We start from the raw sequence: 7,500 nt of genomic DNA on the forward strand, positions 1-7,500 counted from the left end.
CGAGGAGTAGGAGAGGGAGTGGGAGATAGAGAACGAGAGAGAGAAGAGAGGGAGAGAGAAAGTAAGGCATAGGGGAGGGAATGAGAAGTGGAGAAGGAAATAGAACGCAAGAAGAAGAAGTAAAAGCAGAAAGAGAAAGAGAGAGAGAGATAGAACAGAAGAGAAAGAGAGAAATAAGATAAACCACGAGCTAAGGAGAGAAGAAGAAAAAAAAGAGAGAGAGATGAGAAAAGACGAGATGAGAGAAGAGGAAGTGAATGTGTGTGTGTGTGTGTGTGTGTGTGTGTGTGTGTGTGTGTGTGTGTGTGTGTGTGTGTGTGTGTGTGTGTGTGTGTGTGTGTGTGTGTCTCCTTCCACATGCACATACACATGATCATATGTCAGCGCCTTGCAATCTGCGTGTGTGGCGCCTACACAAGCAGTCTAAAGTTTTGTCTATGCTTGTCGTATGAGCAATCATAACAGCGGGAATAAACAGCTGAGAAGAAACCGAAAAGGGGAGATGAGAATAGAGAAGGATAAGAAGGATAAGAAAAGAAATCGTAGGGGAGATGAGAATAGAGAGGGAGAAGAAGGATAAGAAAAGAAACCGAAAAGGGAGATGAGAACAGAGAGAGAGAAGAAAAGAAATCGTAGGAGAGATAAGAAAAGAGAGGGAGAAGAAAAGAAATCGTAGGAGAGATAAGAAAAGAGAGGGAGAAGAAAAGAAACCGAAAATGGAAGATGAGAACAGAGAGGGAGAAGAAAAGAAATCGTAGGAGAGATAAGAAAAGAGAGGGAGAAGGAAAGAAACCGAAAAGGGGAGATGAGAACAGAGAGAGGAGAAGAAAAGAAATCGTAGGAGAGATAAGAAAAGAGAGGGAGAAGAAAAGAAACCGAAAAGGGGAGATAAGAAAAGAGAGGGAGAAGAAAAGAAATCGTAGGAGAGATAAGAAGAGAGAGAGAGAAGAAAAGAAATCGTAGGAGAGATAAGAACAGAGAGGGAGAAGAAAAGAAACCGAAAAGGGAAGATGAGAACAGAGAGGGAGAAGAAAAGAAATCGTAGGAGAGAGAAGAAAAGAGAGGGAGAAGAAAAGAAATCGTAGGAGAGATGAGAACAGAGAGGGAGAAGAAAAGAAACCGAAAAGGGAAGAAGAGAACAGAGAGGGAGAAGAAAAGAAATCGTAGGAGAGATGAGAACAGAGAGGGAGAAGAAAAGAAACCGAAAAGGGAAGATGAGAACAGAGAGGGAGAAGAAAAGAAATCGTAGGAGAGATAAGAAAAGAGAGGGAGAAGAAAAGAAACCGAAAAGGGAAGAAGAGAACAGAGAGGGAGAAGAAAAGAAACCGAAAAGGGAAGAAGAGAACAGAGAGGGAGAAGAAAAGAAACCGAAAAGGGAAGAAGAGAACAGAGAGGGAGAAGAAAAGAAATCGTAGGAGAGAGAAGAAAGAGAGGGAGAAGAAAAAAAATCGAAAAGGGAGATGAGGAAAAAGAGAGGGAGAAGAAAAATCGAAAAGGGAAGATGAGAACAGAGAGGAGAAGAAAAGAAATCGTAGGAGAGATAAGAAAAGAGAGGGAGGAGAAAAGAAATCGTAGTAGAGATAAGAAAAGAGAGGGAGAAGAAAAGAAACCGAAAAGGGAAGAAGAGAACAGAGAGGGAGAAGAAAAGAAATCGTAGGAGAGATAAGAACAGAGAGGGAGAAGAAAAGAAACCGAAAAGGGAAGAAGAGAACAGAGAGGGAGAAGAAAAGAAATCGTAGGAGAGATAAGAACAGAGAGGGAGAAGAAAGGAAACCGAAAAGGGAAGATGAGAATAGAGAAGGAGAAGAGGGAGAAGAAAAGAAATCGTAGGAGAGATAAGAACAGAGAGGGAGATGAAAAGTAATCGTAGGAGAGATAAGAAAAGATAGGGAGAAGAAAAGAAACGAAAAGGGGAGATGAGAACAGAGAGGAGGAAGAAAAAGAAATCGTAGGAGAGATAAGAAAAGAGAGGGAGAAGAAAAGAAATCGTAGGGGAGATAAGAAAAGAGAGGGAGAAGAAAAGAAATGAAAAGGGAAGAAGAGAACAGAGAGGGAGAAGAAAAGAAATCGTAGGAGAGATAAGAACAGAGAGGGAGAAGAAAAGAAATCGTAGGAGAGATAAGAAAAGAGAGGGAGAAGAAAAGAAACCGAAAAGGGAAGATGAGAACAGAGAGGGAGAAGAAAAGAAATCGTAGGAGAGATAAGAAAAGAGAGGGAGAAGAAAAGAAATCGTAGGAGAGATAAGAAAAGAGAGGGAGAAGAAAAGAAACCGAAAAGGGGAGATGAGAATAGAGAGGGAGAAGAAGGAGAAGAAAAGAAATCGTAGGAGAGATAAGAAAAGAGAGGGAGAAGAAAAGAAATCGTAGGAGAGATAAGAAAAGAGAGGGAGAAGAAAAGGAATCGTAGGAGAGATAAGAAAAGAGAGGGAGAAGAAAAGAAACCGAAAAGGGAAGATGAGAACAGAGAGGGAGAAGAAAAAAAACGAAAAAGGGAGATAAGAAATGAGAGGGAGAAGAAAAGAAATCGTAGGAGAGATAAGAACAGAGAGGGAGAGAAGAAAAAAAATCGTAGGAGAGATAAGAAAAGAGAGGGAGAAGAAAAGAAAACGTAGGAGAGATAAGAAAAGAGAGGGAGAAGAAAAGAAATCGTAGGAGAGATAAGAAAAGAGAGGGAGAAGAAAAGAAATCGTAGGAGAGATAAGAACAGAGAGGGAGAAGAAAAGAAATCGTAGGAGAGATAAGAACAGAGAGAGAGAAGAAAAGAAATCGTAGGAGAGATAAGAACAGAGAGAGAGAAGAAAAGAAATCGTAGGAGAGATAAGAAAAGAGAGAGAGAAGAAAAGAAATGAAAAGGGGAGATGAGAACAGAGAGGGAGAAGAAAAGAAATCGTAGGAGAGATAAGAAAAGAGAGGGAGAAGAAAAGAAACCGAAAAGGGAAGAAGAGAACAGAGAGGGAGAAGAAAAGAAATCGAAAAGGGAAGATGAGAACAGAGAGGGAGAAGAAAAGAAATAGTAAGAGAGATGAGAAAAGAGAGGGAGAAGAAAAGAAATCAAGTCACTCCTCGAATTAGTGGACGAGCTGTTTCTTATTTACATAAAAAAAGAAAGAAAATAGAAAGACCATTGATGGGTATATATGTAAAATAAATATGACGAAACGAATTGTATTTAAAAAAAAAACATACCCGCATCGAGAGAAAAAAATCAAAGACAATGTTTTGTTTTTTTTAATTAATCAACTGATTAATAAAATATTATTAATATATATATGATTTTTTTTTTTTTTTTTTTTTTTTTTTTTTTTTTTTTTTGTCAGTCGGCGAAAAATGGCCAAGTCAAATGCCTGACTTTCTCATCGCCTTCGCCCGCTGACACGACCGCCGCCTCTCGTGTAAATATTTCCTCTGGCGAAGTCGTCACGGGCGGTAGATTCAAAGCCAGGGCGGACCTCAGCCTCTGCCGGCAGTGTCTGTAGCCTTCCGGGATAGCCGCGAGTAGCAAATAGCAAGCAAATAGCAATAGGAGGGATAGCCGCGAGTAGCAAATAGCAATAGGAGTTGGCGTCTCAGTAGCAGGCGGATTTGCATTAGTCCCCCCCGTGCGTTGCCGTCTAGTCGCCCCGGGCAAAAGAAAACGGGCTCACGCGGCGACGCCCACGAGGACCCCAATGCACGGCGCCCGTGTCTGTTCTTGATGTTGCCCGTGGGTCCCGCTGCGTCCTGAAGTGTCCTGATGTGTCCTGCTGCGTCCTGATGTGTCCTGATGTGTCCTGCCGCGTCCTGAAGTATCCTGCTGCGTCCTGAATTGTCCTGCTGCGTCCTGAAGTGTCCTGATGTGTCCTGAAGTGTCCTGAAGTATCCTGATGTGTCCTGCTGCGTCCTGATGTGTCCTGCTACGTCCTGCGGCGTCCTGAAGTGTCCTGATGTGTCCTGCTGTGTCCTGAAGTGTCCTGATGTGTCCTGATGTGTCCTGCCGCGTCCTAAAGTGTCCTGCTGCGTCCTGAAGTGTCCTGCTGCGTCCTGAAGTGTCCTGATGTGTCCTGCCGCGTCCTAAAGTGTCCTGCTGCGTCCTGAAGTGTCCTGCTGCGTCCTGAAGTGTCCTGATGTGTCCTGCTGCGTCCTGATGTGTCCTGAAGTGTCCTGATGTATCCTGCTGCGTCCTGAAGTGTCCTGATGTGTCCTGCGTCCTGATGTGTCCTGAAGTGTCCAGCTGCGTCCTGAAGTGTCCTGCTGCGTCCTGATGTGTCCTGAAGTATCCTGCTGCGTCCTGAAGTATCCTGATGTGTCCTGCTGCATCCTGATGTGTCCTGAAGTGTCCTGCTGCGTCCTGAAGTGTCCTGCTGAGTCCTGAAGCGTCCTGAAGTGTCCTGCTGCGTCCTGAAGTGTCCTGCTGCGTCCTGAAGTGTCCTGCTGCGTCCTGAAGTGTCCTGCTGCGTCCTGAAGTGTCCTGAAGTGTCCTGCTGAGTCCTGAAGCGTCCTGAAGTGTCCTGATGTGTCCTGAAGCGTCCTGATGTGTCCTGCTAAGGGCGGCTCCCCCTGGAAGATTTCCCCCGATCACCCTGAGGATTGGCTCTGCTTCCTTACCCCCTCCCCTCCTCCTTTTTCTTTACTTTTCCTACTCTCTTCTCTCCCTCCCTCTCCTTACCTCCTTCCCAATCACTCGTATCTGTCGACCTCCCCTCCGTCTATCGGGCTCCCATTCCCTCTGTTCGGACGGATATAGGACAGTCAAGTTCGAAATTCTTGTCAAACCCGTTTCGAATTCGGTTTCGAACACCTTCTCGGGTCCCCAAACTCCTGAGAACTTAATACCTCTTCATGTTAACCTTCGTTATTATCGAATGTGTAAAAATGAATTAGGAAATTAATAAGATGATAATAATGAAGGTGATAATGATAAATAAGTATATTTGCAGTTGTTAGAGCTCTTGTTTAGCTGCGAGACCCGACCCAAAGAATATTCACATACTTGACATGCATAAATGAATAAATAAATGCATATTTATCAGTCTATACATGTATATCAACCGGGCAAATAGATAAATGTATATCTACCAGATATATAGACAAATATGCCTTTATTTCTGCGTCCGTATTTATGAAAATTCATCGGGTCGGGCACAATTTTAACGAACAGGTTAACAACACTTCGAAGCTTCACTCGCGCCGGTTCACGAGACACGAACCCGCTTCTTCCGGCCACAACCACTACAGATCACGAGCTTAACTGCACAAAATCATAACATCAGCTGAAAAAAAAAAATTGTCTGGGTCTCGCCGTTCCTCCGTCTCCTGTCGCTTTGTAACCAAGCTGTTTCACTTCTATTAAAGAGAGGAGGAAATCACAGCTGTTCCGCCATGATTAGCTATTTTCGTATCTTAATATATTCGTCATTTTTTTGGCGTTTCTTTCCTTCGTCGTGTTTAGCTTTTATTTATTCACTCTTATTCATGGAAATCAAGTCGGTTGGTTATACGTAAGGTCGAAGGCCCGGGGGGGGGGGGTGGATAGGAAGGGAAAAATAAAACGGAAAAAAGGTGTTCTGGCAGTCTGATAAACAGCGACGTAATCTGAATTCCAAGATCGGGGTTAGGGAGAGCAAGTGTGTGTGTGTGTGTGTGTTAAAGTGTGTGTATATGTGTGTTAAAGTGTGTGTGTGTGTGTGTGTTAAGGTGTGTGCGTGTGCGTGTGCGTGTGTGTGCGTGTGGTGATTGTGCGAGTGTGTTTGGACGCGCGCGCTCGTGTGTTAAAGTGTGTGCGTGCATGTGTGTGTGTGTGTATGTGTGCGTGCGTGCGTGTTACGTGGCTAAACCTTTCTTTCAGAATCGAACGCTCACACTTTTCGCGAGTTCATATTTTCTCTCTCTTTCTCTCTCTCTAGAGATTTATCGTTTAACGGATAACTTGCAGTCTTTTCTTCATTTCTCTCTATATTTCTCTTCCTTTTTACTCAATACGCTCTAACGATTTGTTTAAAACTCCTAGACAAATGTAAACAACTAATGGAATTTACAGGAGTCGATACGTCCAACCCACTGCAGTCTAACCCTCCGATCCTGTAAAATATGTTCCAATTCTCTCGTTGATATCGTGATTTAACGATCCCTTTCGACAGTTTCCCGCGCGACCCGCCCACTCCTTTCAAAGTGACCGCAGGAGTCTAAAAATAAGAAAAGGACAGCTAAAAAAAATAACGGTTTTCGTGGCAGACTCGCCAGCTTGCCCGGGATTATCTCAACCCGCGGAAGACCAAGCCGAGATCGCCAAGATAAATCCGCCAAAATAAATCTCCCAGTTCGGCTTGGCAAGTTTCTAATGTATTGCCAGATGGAGTGCTAAAATTTTGTCCCGAAAGAGGGTGTTGCCAGATTCCTGTCATCGCTTTATGCGCGTTTCTTATCATTCTTTTTTTTTCTCTCTCTCTTAGTTTCGGAAACTCGAAAGGCGTTGGAATGTGTTTATTCTGAAACTTTTAGCATCGCGTTCTCTTCAGAATTGGCATTGTGGGTAATCTCGGAAGATACGCGAAGGGATCCCATTTCGCTATTTTTTTTCTTTTTTTTTGCAGAAGTTGGCGACACTTTGTATGCAAATGAAGAAGCAAATCGAACGGACTTGAGCCAGAAAATAAGGAATTAAGAGAAACAATTGGGAGGAGACCGAGAGACGATTTCTAAAGAGGGAGCGAAGGAGCGCCGCTGCTTAGCAACAAGGAGGGAGGGGGTAGGGAGGGGAGGGGAGGGAGGGAGAGAGGGAGAGAGGAGGAGGGAGAGAGGGTGTAGGGAGGGAAGGAGAGAGAGAGAGGGAGGGGAGGGAGAGAGAGAGAGGGAGGGGGAGGGAGAGAGGAGGAGATAGAAAGGGAGGAAGGGAGAGAAAAGAGGGGAGGGAGAGAGATCGAGAAAAAAGAGGGGGGGGCTAGGAAGGGGAGGGAGGGGAGAGAGAGAGAGAGAAAGAGAAGGAGGGAGAAAGGGAGAGGAGAGAGAGAGAATGAGGGATAGAGGGAGAGGGATCGAGAGAGAGAGAACGATAAAGAAACAGACAGACAAATAGAGACACAAGCAAACAAACAAACAAACAAACAAAACTAAAATAAAAAAAGAAATAAATGCAATAACACGCACGAAAATAACGCTCTTATCCCAAAATCAAAAGTCAAAAAGTGACCCCGTACAAGCGACGTCTTTCCCGCGCTTCACAAACTGTCAACATCGCGGAGCTAATGAGACCAAAGCCTGCCGCCTTAAAAAGACCTTTCAAAAAGACCTTTAAAAGGAGAGGATGAAGAAAAAAAAGTAAAAAAATATAAATAAATAAAAAGAGGCCGACTATTCTCCTGTTGTGAAAGACGTTGGAAGTGTTTGAACCTCTTTCTGCTGAGCGAGAAGGAGGGTTTCGGAGGCGGCCGCCATTTTTGTATTCCGGGTTAATATTATTATTATTATCATTATTATCATTATTATTATTATTATTATTATTATTATTATTATTATTATTATTATT

General features: G+C 43.6%; 1 protein-coding gene across 1 annotated transcript in view; it reads left to right on the plus strand.

The window, feature by feature from the left end:
• LOC113825884 (A disintegrin and metalloproteinase with thrombospondin motifs 3-like) overlaps positions 1-7,500 on the plus strand; it is a 96,479-nt gene that overhangs the window by 500 nt on the left and 88,479 nt on the right. The gene's annotated exons all lie outside the window — the stretch shown is intronic.

The sequence above is a fragment of the Penaeus vannamei genome, chromosome 5 (genome assembly GCF_042767895.1).
Source record: "Penaeus vannamei isolate JL-2024 chromosome 5, ASM4276789v1, whole genome shotgun sequence".
In the NCBI taxonomy this organism is placed as follows: Eukaryota; Metazoa; Arthropoda; class Malacostraca; order Decapoda; family Penaeidae; genus Penaeus; species Penaeus vannamei.